A 16,075-nucleotide genomic window follows, 5' to 3' on the forward strand; every position below is an offset into this window, starting at 1 on the left:
CAGGCAAGTGCATCCCAACCTACAGCTATTGCAAAGTTAAATTATTTTTTTCCTTTGCAATATTATTGCAAAGGAAAAAAAGAAACTAATTAACCTACATACCTACTTAAATTCAGACTGCAAGAATCACAACCTTTCCGTTACCGAATAAAACTAATCTCTATTCCATTAAAGAAAGTACTATTCTATCTGCAAAAGTGTTTCCGGCTAGACAGGAAGCGACCTCGTACTGCAGTGACTTCTGGCGGGGCCCTTGCACTAATTAAATACAGCTGTAATTACGTGCGAGTTATATAGTGTCTCTTTGTTATTTTTCAACAAGCGATTCCCGCCTCTATCGTGTGGGGTTAGAGGCAGTTGTGGCGTGGAGATGTATGCAGGTGACTCGTAAGTAGTAATTATCCGGGCGGTGGTAGTTCAACTACGTCTGCTTCGGTAGTGAAGACTGTCTGTTATGTTGCGAATAGTACAGCATCGCCTCGAGCGTTAAGTAGCGAAGTATTACGGCTTCTTACCAGCGGTTGGCAGAGTTGCGTTGCTCGGGACGCGTTTTTTATTAGTTTGTCAAACCCTCACCAGATTTTACCCACAACAAACTGACTAGAGAACAGATTCTCTTTTCCAACATCAACAGTAGTCGCCAGTACCGGTTATAATATATAGACGGTATGTAACATGAATATCGTGAGGCGGTGAGAGCATAAAATAAGGCATCGGTTTTCCTTTCGTGGGGACCCTTTCGAGCCACGGCACACACCACTGACTTTTGGAGTTATGTGCGTTTTTAATTTAAGCATATAATATTTCTTGCTTTAAATGGTGAAGGAAAACATCGTGAGGAAACCTGCCTGCCTGAGAGATCTCCATAATGTTCTCATGGGGGTTTGAAGTCTATCAATCCACTCTTGGCCAACGTGATAGACTATGGCCTAAACCCTTCCGTTCTAAGACCCGTGTCCTATTGTGGGCTCGTAATGGGTTAATGATGGTGATGTAACACGAATCGTTAAAAAACCAAAATACGGCTAAATTCATTTTTGTAAACTCCTATTTCTTCTTACATATGATACCTCTGCCAAGAAATTGGACAAGCTTAGTTAGCTGTGGATGATAATGATGGATGCACTTCCATTGCAAAGTCAAGTGTACCTCTAATAAAATAGCTTCAACTAAGCTAAGATAATGAAACAAATTTACTTTAATCATTTATAGTTGTTATGTTTTACTTATAACTCACAAAACTCGGTAGAGTATGGGCCTCAAAAGAACTCAAGGTCACTCAGCGGGCGACGGAGAAAGCGATGGTCAATGTATCCCTACGTGATCAATATTTTTTATATAATTTAAAATAGCTCCCCGAAAAAGGAGCACGTACCTACAGATATTCGCGAATAGGAAACAGAATCGGCAGACGTGGACGTTGATAGGCACATTCGTATGTGAAACTCGACGAACAAATTGAATTCTTTAGCGTCCTTACATATCATCAGCTATCTTTTCATATTGGCTAACAAAGCGTACGTGTCATCTCAAGCAATAGACGTCCACTGCAGATCAGAACCCACCTCGTGGGTGTTTTAATACACCATGATTTGTGGTGACCGAGTCAAGTGAGCTTTAATTTGACTCGGTTGTAGTTGCCACTCATAATTTACTATTCGAGCATCTTGGAACTATTCTCTGCGGTCTTTAAAATTCGAACGATGTGCGAGCTTCTGGCCACTTTAACTTCACAACTTGTTAAGTTAGTTTCATGACGTGTTACTGTATAATATGATTTTGGGTAACTTCTTACGAAAACATGTAAGTTAAAATGTATTTTATTAGAATACTGGAGTTAAGTTTTTGCACATTTTATATACGTACTAAAATATTCTTCAGTAATTTGCCCAATGCTAACCTTGTCCATAACAGTTTCATATGTAATGTTTTTGATAGTATACAAATAATTTATCCATATTTAAGCGATTTCAGCCTTTTTTAGCAGAGATGATAGTCAAAGTCTAATATTTCGACCCTCTCAATGTGGATTGGTGGGCTTTAACTATTATTGTCATAATAAACAAGAAGTGGTAATAGCCCCGTGATTAGGACTCCACTTTCGGGGGGCAGAGTTCAAATCCTAGCACGCACCTCTAACTTACGTGTTTTAGCTTCATCCGGGAATCGAACGCACGGCCCTGTGAAACCACCTTTATCTACACTCCGGGCTGGTGTTAGTGATTTTATCACATGAAATTTTAATACAAACATTTTCAGACTGACCCGTGAATCGTACCCACACCCAATGGAACCTCGCATATCCCACTCCAGACTGGTACTGATTTTTTTTGTTATTCCTACACAAACTAGCTCTTGACTGCAAGCTCACCTGGTAATGATGCAGTCTAAGATGGTAGCGGTAACCAGTTAAGGAGAATGGTATTCAATGGGTTTCTACGCGACATCGCACCGGAACACCAAATCGCTTAGCGACACGTCTTTGTCAGTGGGCGGTAACTAGCCACGGCCAATGCCACCCACATTACAAACACTTTTGCAGACCGTGAATTGTCCTTTGACCTACAAGTAATTAGACCAACCTTGATATTGCAAGTAGAGCACCTACTTAATAATATTACGCAAAGAGCATAATGGTAGAAATTTGGCAGAGTAACATAACTCGGGTGTCACTTTAGTTAACTGGAACCTCCAGAAGCGGTGAGTAACATGATCCCTTTATTAAACGCGAGCGGACTTCAGCGGTGTTCAGAACAAAAGTAATAACAGTAACATTTCACGAGGCGGCCAACTTTAGTTAAGGCTATTGTTATTCAGGCCGCGCGCGCAGGAAATTAAAGTCGGCGAGCGGAGCCGCGCGTATCAACACGTCGCATCTCTGAGACAGCGGCACTTCGCTGTAAAGACTTGCGACCCTTAGTATGAAATCTGTACTCTCGCAATCGAACGAATCAAACCATAGCATCTGAAATTCTTTGAAAATTTCAGTCGGAGGTGTTCCTATAGGTACGGTTGAAGGTTATGCATTTGAAAATTATATATTTGATTTAAGATAAGATTCTAATTCTTTTGCTCCTCTTGTACATAAGATTGAAATATAAAAATCTGAGGAAAATTAACTTTATTCGGCTGGAATGTTTATATTTGATAGCCTTACGAAGGATACAAAGTTATGTTAGCAGCAGATTTTGCACTTTACTTTTTACATTTCGCGAAATGTATTGAGTAAGCGGAGTAAAGATTGCATGAGATGCTGATACTCAAGAAAATATGGTCGCTAATTAGAACAGATGGGAGCCAAGGTGAAAAGACTCTTTTTTAGCGTTGACTCAACCAAATTGACGTCACTCCAGTCGGACATCCTTTTTCAAGTTCAAGTTACCAGTCTTAACGCTCAAATTCTACACCTGGGAGTACATAGCCTATACTTAGAAATATCTGCATTTTAAATTTAGTAAATAATACTGTCCGTTGAACAAGCTAGTTTAACTTACTATATTATTATTGCTAGCCCGATTGATCGTGTAAGTTCGTCCACAAATTCGTCCTTATGCCTACAGTCAGCTCTCGTAGCGAAACGTTCGTAGATCCGTAGTATTTCATTATTCGAAAATAACTGCGATATCGAGCTTGTATTTTTTGTACTAAGGGAAGGTGCTGCTGATATTTCATTGAATATGTTTCCAGACGCTGGTTGTCGTTTGTCAACATTATTATTGAATCTCCTTAACCGTTTTCGAAATCCACATTTCAGTTTGTTAATGCGTTTGAGCATGACAGACAGAAGGATGCATAGACAAACCAGTCAAATCAATAAATCCTTTTTTTAAGTTATGTCAGGTACCTAATGACTACTACCACCTGATAATCGTGGTAAAAATTACTATCTTACGTTATAAGCTACATTAATCCACACCGATTTGTACGCGGCATCGCTTTATACTCATACCACTGGGAAGGACACATTTTATGAGCGCCTTGAAGAGCATGTTAAACCGTAGTCTCAGTCGTTATCAATACTACCTATAATCATCATCATCGTCGTATCAACCTATTCCAAGCCCACTACAGGGCTCCTCCCACAGTGAGGTGAGCGCAGGTTGCAGTGCACCACGCTCGCCCGATGGAGATTGGTGGTCTTAAAGAAATTATTAATTACACCGTACAGGTTCTCCTGCTTTTCGAGGAGTATAGCAAATTAAGCTTCATTGTTTATCATGGAATTCCGCAAAGTAACGCCTGCTTTCATCCGATAGCATATTAATAATCCTTGCATTTCGGGCCTTAGGTAAATCTAGCGCAATGGACTGATTGGCGCTATCGCAACTGTGCCGCAACACCGATATGTAAACACTTAGCGCTGATGCCCCCCGCATACCACCTCGTATTTCAGCTACGATTTCTATATAGAGGTCGTTGACATCTGTGTATTTTATTCCCGTAATGCGTTTCAACGGCTACGTTGTAAACATTGGCGCGGCGACGAAGCCCCAGGTTGTAATACATGCAGTAGGCGCGCCACGTGCACGCAGTCTCACAAAAAGAATTGCATTTTTCATACCCGCCGGCATTGTTGTGCCGGAATATAGAAAACAATTGTAAACAATGTGCAACGTTCAGGTCTCGAACACTAGCGATTCTAGCGTGCGGTGGTGAGCCACGGTGTACTCAATGGATTCGACAGTTATTTTCTTATTGTGCCTTTTGCCACATTTATTAAGATTTTTTTTATTCCACTACAAGTTAGCCCTTGCCTGCAATTGTACGTGCTGGTGCTATGGCTTCCCAACTTTTGTTTCTACGCAGCGTTGTACCGGAACGCCACTGTGCAGGGTTGTAACTAGCCACAGCCGAAGCCTCCCAGACCAGAGGGACTAAGACCAAATTCGATAATTATAACCATATATTTTGGAACTTTTTACAATGAAAAAAAGACAATGAAACTTAAAATGCTCAGCAGTGGACATCGGTTGAAGTGATGATGATGTTTCATAATTTGTTTTTTTACTTTATTTTTAACTAGCTGACTCGCGCAAATTCGTCTGCACCAAATCGTTTTAATATATTAAAAAAAACCTAGAAACTTAATTGCAGCGCTACCTACCATGTCCAGTTTTATTTCCAAATTATGTTATTCGCGACACGTCGTCGCCGCGAAACTTCTAAGCGATAGGTTCAATTTAAATAATTTGAAAAATTTGCAGGTATATAATCAAGCTTAATATTTATATTATTTTATTTCTTTCGCATTTATAATATTAGTTGGATGGTACGCATGCCCTGTATGCCATGCAACTAGCAGTTATCTGTGAAGAGTTATGTCCTTGATCTCCGACAATATTTATCAAATCTCCATTAAAATTAGACACTACATGCTTTGTAGTATACACTTTAAAAAAAAAAAATATTAAAATCGGTTAAAATTGATAAAAATATTCATCCCGTTTCCCGAAGGAAACTTATTGGACGTTTTCACGTGATGCCCGGACAGACAGACAGACAGACAGACAAAAATTTAATGAAAATCAGTTTCGGACTCAGTATCGATTATGAAGCATCCCCTTAAAATTTTCAAAATATATTAAATGTACAGAAATCTTCCAGTTACAGATTTATTATAAGTATAGATAATAATATTAATATTATGTAGTGTTTCATATTGCACCTTGGTACGGAGCCATACGTATGAACTCGTAGGTATTTTTATAACTATGGCTGCAAGTTCGTCTCTAATCTCTCTAATCTTCGTGCTATAGGATCAGCCGGTAGATTGTTCAACTTTTCGGAACGCATGAAACATTATTTATAATTTCGATTATAACTATCCAGCGTACCTATATTAAATCTGCGCATTTTGTTCGACGTAATAAATTGTAATTTCGCCTGAAACTAAATAGTGTATAACGCAGCCGGCTCGTATCCGCGGAGTGCAAACTTTTAATTAACTTCGCGACTACAATGAAGCTAATGACCAGTGGATGAACAAAGCGCTAATTGAAAACTGAAACTTTACACATCAATAGCTTAGCGAAACAAAATGACTATTATATTTTAATGAGCAAACATTAGATATTGTGTGACCATGCTTAAGGAGCATAATATATAATCCATAGTTTCCCGCGTTCTTGATCTGCGTTTATTACGGTTTTTATTGTCCTGGGATTAAAAGTAGCCTTTATAACTCTCCGTTCTCTCAAATAACTTCATGCCAAAACTCAAGTTAATTGGTTGATTTGTGAAGGGCGTGGAGTAAGGTCAAACAAACAAACACAATATTTTATTTAAAGTATAAGTAAATATTGGATAGAAGCAGGCGTTACTTTGCGGAATTCCATGATATATTATGAATATTAAGCTTAATTTGCTATACTCCGCGAAAAGCAAGAGAATCTGCATGGTCTGATTTATAATTTCTTCAATCTTTATACTCTACATCAAACAGATTTTCGGTAATGTACCCTCTACACACGTTTCGCATCCTCAGGTGACGTTGACTCTACAATGAATAATTGTTAAGAAACAATTCATGCTCTTCGCGGAGTATAGCAAATTAAGCTTAATTTTCATAATAATATAAGTAAGAAATAAAGGAACAGTTAGGATTCATATCCTTAGAATGCAAGTAATCTTGACGTATAATATTGTTAAAATCGGTTTTGCTGTAGCAACGTACCGTACAACAGTTATTTTAATTATTTCCGCGTATGTAGGATCATATTTATGTGCGTCTAAAATCTTAAACATGCAAACTCTTTCTGAGATAAATTACTCAATTTTCTGTACAATGATTGAACCAAGTAAGTAACTAATAAACAGGCAAACATAATTACTTTCGCATGTATAATATTCGTAATGATTTAGATTAATTGTAATAATTTAAGTTACCATTATTTTCCTAAATTGCGGAGCTGTGGAATGCGCTCCCAATCGACATTAGGTAGTCTAAATCACTTAATATATTTAAGAAAGCTGTAAAAAATAAGTATATTTTTTTAATAAAGTATATATTTTTTTTAATTTATTATTTTATTTGTGTTCAAGTATTAGTATGTAGTTATTGGTATGTTTTTTTTTTAATAAGCACAACCTGCAGTCTGTTATCCTTTTGTTTTCCTTATCCTAACGTTGCCTGGAAGAGATCGCTATTAAGCGATAAGGCCACCTTTTGTATAATGCTTCTGTCTGTTTTTTTATTCTTCTTCTGTATTTTTTTTGTGTGCAAATAAAGAGTATAAATAACTAAATTATCTAGATTCCGTCGTGCGTCGTGTTAACGGCAGATCAGAATACAGTGATAGCCAACCCTCCTCTTCCCACGGGTGTCGTAGGAGGAGACTTAGGGAATATAACGGAGAGCGATCAGCAGCGACCTCTGTGCTACTACTACCATGTACTGCGATCACCACCTCATGTGCCCACCGCGGTGATTAAAAAATAAATAAATAAAATAAAAAGCCGAGGGCCGAGTTCGAATCCCAGCCCACACCTCTAACTATTTTAAGTTTTGTGCATTTAAGTAATTAAAAATATTACTTGCTTCGACGGTGAAGGAAAACATTGTGAGGAAACCTGCATGCCTGAGAGTTCTGAGTTCTGAGTTCTGAGTTCACAATGTTCTCAAAGGTATGTAGACTACGGCCTTAACCCCTTGTCATGATGGGAGGAGGCCCGTGCCCTGTTGTTGGCCGGTACTGGGTCGATATGTTGATGAATACAATACTTACTTGTCAAAAAATAGCCTAGTAAATTTTGCTCTACAGTTTATCTCAATTTCTTCCCTAATTTTTGTCCATTATTATTCATGTACTAAAGAGCTCGGTGAACTTTGTGCCACCTTAAAAACTTCATATATTGAAAGTAAAAGGAAATGGCGATTACCATACTACAGATTTATTCGAAAATTGGACAGTCTTTAGGCTTTTGTATTTTTTTAAACCAACCCTGTATTGAGACAAATAAAACGGAAAGAAAATGTTCAAATTGATTCAGCACTTTTTGCAAGAGACGCACGACAAAAAGAGATTATATCGAAAACGTTAACCTTGCCTGGTCTTAAATAGGTAGACAGTGCCATAGATACAGACTCGTAAATTTTATTTCAGTTTGTAAAGGCAAAATGGTTTCGGCATCGTTTTTGCCGAGACTGAGAAGTGAGTTAGCGAGTTTAATTAACTCAGAAGTTGAACGGGGCTAATGATCTGCGAAGCGTTCACTCAACACTTCTTTGACTAATAGCTTTTTGTCATTTATTTTCAAACTTGCGAACATTGCCAATGGACGATAGTTCCGAACTCAATGAATTCAAAAAAGTAAGACGAACTTTTAAAGCGAAATTCAGATAGTTCATACCTACTTTATGTGTTTAAAATATCATATAGTATATACTTAAATGGTATATGTAAATAAATCAAGGTCTGGCGTTTTAAAAACAGTGGACATGTGTTTCTGGGTAGCGTCTCTTCAGAACCCCGTATCCACACCTTGGCGCTGATTTATCCCATAACCCTTTCTGTTGGTCAGGACGTCATTGCCCAGCCGTAAAAAATTGATTATTTACACGATCTGATGATCGTACCTTGTTTGTGCACTTAGCTGAGACATTATATATATATGTAAATAGGTCAAACTCGAAATATTATATATTTCGAGTTTGATAAGAGATGGCTGATATTTTAAATTTACTATTCTAAAGCGCATTTGAGGAGAATGTTAAGAGGATTTAGTACTAAGTGCATGGGTGCATCTTGCAATGTGACGATTGTGCAGAAGTTCCCCCTGTCCCTCTACCTCACTGGGACGCATGGACTCGAAAGCTTGCGGTTGTGTCAGGGTTATCACTCTTCAAAAGTAACAAAGTAAAAATAAACTTATTTATAGTATCCCAAAGTCACCACGCAGTCTCAAAGTAGGATGGCAGGCCTGGCCAGCCAACTGAAATACTTTTTATTACTGTACGAAAGAGTAGCTGTGCTTATGAGCATCGATTGCGTGGCATATCAATAACGAAATAAAAACTACTAAAGCTGTCGGCTCTATAATAAGCATAATCTAACTAGGATGTCTTTTGATATTTGCCCTCAGAGTCATATCCAATAGATTTACTTTGCTAGAACTCTTTATGATATGGTGCTGGAAGAGAATGCTGCGAATCCCGTGGACGGCACACAGGACCAACGCATCGATTTTGAGACAGCTTAAAATTGAAAGAAGGCTATCAACCACCTGTCTTAATAGGATTCTCGAGTACTTCGGTCACATTGCCAGAAGAGATGGAGACAATCTTGAAAAGATAGTGATCACTGGCAAAGTGGAAGGAAAGGGACCTCGAGGACGTTGGCCGATTCGTTTGTCGGATCAAATCTGCACTGCTCCCGACACCAAAGTGCATACTGCTTTAAACGTTGCTCAAAGCCGAGTCAAATGGCACAAAATCGTCCAGAAGGTTGTAAGTGGAAGGGGTCACGACTCTCAGCAATGAGGAACACGACGTAAAGAGAGAGAGAGAGAGAACTCTTAAATAGTGATTTCCACAAATAGGCCTTGTTGATAGCTTGGTGTTATATAGATTGCGGAAATCGACTCTTAGCTCGCTCATGGGAATACACTTACGTGGCGTTTTCCGGTGCGAGGTCGCCACTCTGAGATTTGTCTATCGGTCCTGTGAAATACCAATAGCATATCAATACACATTGAGCAAAGTCAATAGCTAGTATTTTTCATATATTATTATAATAGATATTTATTAATAAGAGTATTTGTAAAACATCTAATCAATTAAATAAAACATCTGAATAATATGAACTATTACAATTCTATAATATTTTAAGAAAAACTTATAGTTAAATGCGGGAAGTTTTAATCTCCCACATTTGACAACCCTACCTACCGAGGCTTAGCGGACTCGCATATTGTTCATCCTCCAAATTGCGCTGTGATTCTTTCGGCCGCTTTACTCCTCATTCACGTCTTCACGTGAAAACGAGCATAACAATAAAGTTTTTCAGTTTTTACCGAGAGCAGACACAGAACAGAAATAGATAAACAATTTCTATATACACGTTATTCTTGCGATCAAAGTCAAAGTCAAAAATATCTTTATTCAAGTAGGCCCACAGGTGGCACTTTTGATGCGTACATAAGAACCACACGGTAGTGAGATGATGGCGATAACCACATTCGTAAACTTAAAACTAAAGCTACGAGGGTTCCAAAAGCGTCCTGGTCTACGAAGAAGCCCACAACAAAATTAGCCGGGTGTTTTTTTTTTTTGGTTATCACCATCTCACAATGTCATTTTAAATTATTAGAAGAGCAACCTGGTTAGAGCAATAATTTACACCCAAGCTTTTTTATCGTTTACGTAGTCCTTTATACTATAATAGGACTTTTCTATAAGCTTACGTTTAATACAAACTTTGAACTTTTTAAGAGACATCTCCAAGATGACAATTGGTAGTTTATTGTAGAATTGTATGCAATTTCCTTTAAACGAATTATGAATTTTATGTAACCTAGTATATTGCACTGTAAGTTTATTCTTACTTCTAATGTTCAAATTATTGCAGTCACATTTTTTCTTAAATTTAGAAATGTTTTTATGAACGTACATTAAATTTTCAAATATACACTGTCATTATTTTAAAATCTTTAAATTTATCTCTCAATGACTCTCTCGGACCCATTTTGTAGATAGAACGAACAGCCCTCTTCTGCAGCACGAAAATAGTGCTAATATCAGCAGCATTACCCCAAAGTAAAATTCCATATGACATAATGCTGTGAAAGTAACTAAAATATACCAGTCTCGCAGTTTCTACGTCGGTCATATGGCGTATCTTCTTTACCGCATAGGCAGCAGAAGTAAGCCTGTTCGATAAATTATTTACATGAGGGCCCCATTGAAGTTTAGAATCTAACGTTATTCCTAGAAAAACTGTCGATGTTACTTTTAAATAGTTACTTAACTTACATTTTGAAAGGGGTTTGTTTCGTTAGGTTTTCCCATAGTGTTTTATTTATTTAATTCCCAGCGACGACGATATTGGTGTCCCATTAGAATTTGAAGAGGTTTCATTAACAGCATCCTTCAGGTAGTGGGGACAGGATATGCGTGGTCCAAGAGTAGCTCACTGGATCTCAATGCAGAGAGATCCAAAGAAAAAGTAATTTGATACACCTTCAGTGTATAGAAAGAATATTTATTTATTTATTCCATATTTTTAATTATTAATGTTTAATTATTTACTTTGTACTTTTTGTGCTATTTTGTTTTTTATCACAATAAAGAAGATTTACTGAATGAATGAATGAATACACTTTGTGTGTATTTATTTATTTATTCAATAATAATATTATGAATTGAATGAATTGTATACACACTGTGCACCAAAGAAAAAAAGTAGTAACAGAGATATAAATATATTGCAAGAGAGTACAATTTGTTGGCCTTATCGCTACATAGCGATCTCTTCTAGGAAACCGATGGCGTAAAACACTGCTCAAGACGAGAGGTAGGTGGTGCATATAAATATATTTATAAATATATACATGAATACTTTATACATAATAAACCTATACACAATATTATATAAACTATTTAGTAAAATATCAATATACATCTTTACAACGAAAATTAATAAATAGGAACAATATTTTCAATCCACAAATAAATCAGAAGAGAATGGGCATTACTAGTATGTGCATATTCACTGTAGGTAAACTCTTTTGATCTCTTTTCAACAAAAACTGATAATATTTTCCACAATCACGCGCGGTAAGCGGTTCATGGGTGCTTGTGTAACGGAGTACAGCCAGCATTCAGTAACGAACTCGCATCGGTTCATTAGGAATCCGTCCTCATTAGAAAGATGCGTTTTTATATGGGTTTTATCACAGTGCAGGATCTCTATTGAAGTGAGCGGGATATATCGTTTTTATAGACCGATATTTTATATGCAAAAAGTATCTATTCAGAAAGCGTTGAACTCTGAATGCAATGGCGAAGTTTCCAAGCAAGTAAAACGACCCGGGTTCTATTCCTCCTTAGGTTTTTATTGGGTGTATTAGTTACTATTGTTTTTTTACAAAAGACCACTAGGTTTGTAGTTCCGTTGCTACGTCAAATAAGACAAAAACTTATGTACACGCGTTATAAGGTATTCTTTATACTTTATTTATTACTTTACTATTACTATGATACTACTACTTTACTATTATATTTATTACTTTTGCGTAACAAGATAAATATGTTGCCAAAATTTAATTTTTTATTTGTAGTGAAAACGATACTGACAATAGAAAAAAAGGTATTTAATACATTGAAAGTTTTATTATAACGCATTATCTAGTTATTTCATTATCGGACCACCAAGTTTTACTGAACATTAAAATTCAGTACTAATCGTAAGTAGTAATCAGTACTAGACCAATCTTTGTACAGTTGAATCAATAAATTCAACGGAGCAAAATTCAAAAAATTCAAAATTCAAAATTCATTTATTTCAAGTAGGCCTAATTAATAAGCACTTATGAAACGTCTAGTCTGTTTGTAGTGACTCTACCACCAGTTCGGAAGGCAGATTCCACTGAGAAGAGCCGGCAAGAAACTCAGCAGATTGCTCTTTTCTTGATTGTTCTTTCTGAGTGCGCAGATTTTGACAATTGAAAGTATATAATGTCAAACCTTATTTTGAAAAACTAAAATGTCGCCTATCGCTAACTTCAGAGTATCGTCTTTTTGTGACGATGTGCGCGCGCGTTGTAAAAAGTCAGCTGGCGGACGATGTATTTCCCTCTCACTCAGTTTCGTAACTACCTTCATCCTGTTAAAAAGTGCGCGCGCATTTCGTTACATCGTATAACTTCACTCCTATGTTTTTTTACTAACGCCACTAAAGAAGTATAACTTCAAAAACTGGGTAGCTGGATTATAGGCTTCTCTCATGGAGAGGGTTTGCCCATAATCACCACGTTGTACAGACGGATCACAGTAGATGATTGCAGTAGCGGTGTGACCACTGTATTCTGTTCTGCCGTCACCAGACGTCCGTCACTACACATCAAAGTCAAATCAAAGTCAAAGTCAAAAATAAATTTATTCAAGTACTTTTGATGCGTACATTACAGGAGAAGTACACGGTAGTGAGATGATGGTTATAACCATCATCATCATCACCATAAACCCATTACAGTCCACTATAGGGCCCGGGTCGCCTCTCACAATTAGAAGGGGTTAAGGCCGTAGTCAATCGCCCTCTCCCAGCGAGAATTGGTGGTCTCCTCACACCTTTGAGAACATTATAGAGAACTCTCAGGCATGCAGGTTTCCTCACGATGTTTTCCTTCACCGCTGAAACAAGCAATATTTTGATTGCTTAAAACACACATAACTTAGAAAAGTTAGAGGTGCGTGCTGGGAATCTAGCAACTGGGCTATCAACGCTGGCATACTATTAAGTACATATAAATTTATCGATCTGTGTAACAGATACGAACCCTCATTTGAGGTGCAAGAGCCAGGCTTCGAAGCTATTTGCTCTGTGCAGTCCATTCCACCGCCCGAGGACTCGCATTAGAGCCACATTTCAGCGTATTTCTCTCGCAGTCAAGTGCTTTCGAATTGCTAAATCGATCTAGCTAATTTGTTCAATACTTTTGTATTTCGTTGAGAATAAGACGGTCTAGATGAGAAATCTTTTTTTCAATTTAAATTTATTTTTATAGTAACTTCTAGATACAGCGTCTGTCCCTTTCCAACTCTTTCCTTCTCATTTTTCAGTAATCAATAATCATATCGAATATGCATTTTAAATTTGTAAAAGGGATTTAATAGTAGAATTTTTTGTGTCCGGATTAAACCATCATGCTTATTTCGACCGCTAAACAGCATTGTTTCAATGCTGAGTTCTGGTCGGAAGGGCATGGTTGCCGGTGTGATTACCAGCACATAACAACATCTTCGTCTCGGATTGATGGACGCAGGGTAGCACTTTGCAGGGACATGCCTCTTGCGTATCCTTGGGTTTCCACTTACCATCAGGTGGTTCATCTGCTTGAAATAAATGAACGTTTGGTACAAAGTTAAAAATGATTTTTTTTAAGTAGGCCGAGTTTATAAGCACTTTTGAAACGTGAAGTCATTCTGTTTGTAGTGACTCTACCACCGGTTCGGAAGGCAGATTCCACCGATTAGAGCCGGCCAGAAACTCAGTAGATTGCTCTTTTCCAAAATCATTTTTTAGGCAAACAATCTTTAGGGTTTTTCGGTTTTGTGAGAAATGAGAGCGGAGTGGCCTGCTTCCAAGCAGCCTTGCCGTGAAGGAATTCATCAATCGTGTAGTAACCACGATTGGTTAAATGTGTTTTCAGCCGAAATAAGTTATCGTATTATTTCAAACTAAAATCTTATCATATTATAAAATATTCCAATTTAATGAATTGGGAAATATTTTTATAGAAATCATAAGAAAATTAAAACTGTCAGTAAACCAAGAGAACACTGCTACAAAATAGAAATAGAATAAATAAACATGGCAATCTTGGGCACACGCCTTAGTTTTACCCCAGTAGGTACAGTGTACAGAAATGCAATTCGTTTGAATTTAGCACCATGTTTTTATTCCCAAGGAATAATAAAGATCGCGAAGCTTACAAGTAATGGAAGGTTAAGACAAACGGTTTTAATATCGCCCTAGCTAGCCTGCTCCGACGGGCGATATTTAATGAAATATTTTAAAATAATGTTTATAATGTTTATGGCAAATATACCAGTCTTTTCATTTAATTAAGGCAACATTCCTAAACTACATTTGTATTTTGATTTTATAATAAAGGGGAAATATTTATCAGAGTTATTAAAATACTGTATCATTAAAGCTGCTATAGCAAAGTTTAGGTTTTAATGAAAAAAATGTAAAGCTTAATACTGAAGCCATCTTTTCCCGGTTATAGGGGAGGTGGGGTTTGAAAGTAACAGATTCAATTTGTTTTGTTGTTTGTGTTAAGTCCTTAGGTTGTATATCAAATTTAAGTTTTATAGGACTTCGGGAAGTTATCTAGATGTTTTGATAGGTGAGAAGGTGGTTGACTGTGAGAAGCCAGTACTTTGTGAGCTATATTGAAATATGTGACCGTTTTTAATATAACCTAGTTCCAAGAGAGTGAGCATTTAATACATAAAGTTATACGCTCGAAAGGAGAGGTATTATAGCATACAGCTGATGTTAAATTAAAACGCGTGTTTATCGTTGAATTCTTGTTTTCTCTTGGTGTTCTACGTTTAATGTATTCAATGAAATAACACCTACCCGAGTAAGCGCCGCAAGCCGCAATAAAGGCGCGAATTCATTAGCGCCTCATGTGGAAACAACGTGTGAGTCGGCAACGAGACGCCGGCGTGGGCTTTGTGCGATTAATAGTGCTTTGTTTATGAACAGGAGGGCCGGGTGAAGATGAAATGAGCAAACTTCACCAACTATACCATAGTTATATACCTGATATAATGATATAGCACTTAATAACTAGTGGCTCGCTCCGGTGGCCAATAAAAGTATTTTTTCCCGATTGCTAGCTAGGAGTATCTCTACGTAATCAAATCAGAAATGAGGAGATCCTCAGAAGAATTGTAGTTACCGACATAGTTCAGCGAGTAGCGAGCTGAAGTGAGAATGCGCGACGCATATTGCTAAACCGATAGACGTTGAGGTCCCAAGGTGCTCGAAACCTAACAAAGTGGACATCAAGCCAGTTTCCAACGAAACAAGCAGTTTCGGACCGTGGATTTTGGAACTCTGATGATGATGATGATTTTAGGACATAACATGATAGAATATACATAATTTTGATACTATGTTTTTAAAATAAGCACACTTGTTTTCAAAACGCTTAAATTTTAGTCGGACAAGTTTTCACCATTATTCTTTGCCTATTTATAGAAGTTCTATCACCCAATCGAAAAACTAATATTGAACTGGTATAAAACTCAACTGTTGCTCTTTTCATATTTGAAATTTAACACGGTACAAAGTAAACGGTCGGTGTTTGATCTTGTGACTTTCATGAATCATCTTATGTACGG

Source organism: Pararge aegeria, chromosome 2, assembly GCF_905163445.1.
Source record: "Pararge aegeria chromosome 2, ilParAegt1.1, whole genome shotgun sequence".
Lineage (NCBI taxonomy): Eukaryota > Metazoa > Arthropoda > Insecta > Lepidoptera > Nymphalidae > Pararge > Pararge aegeria.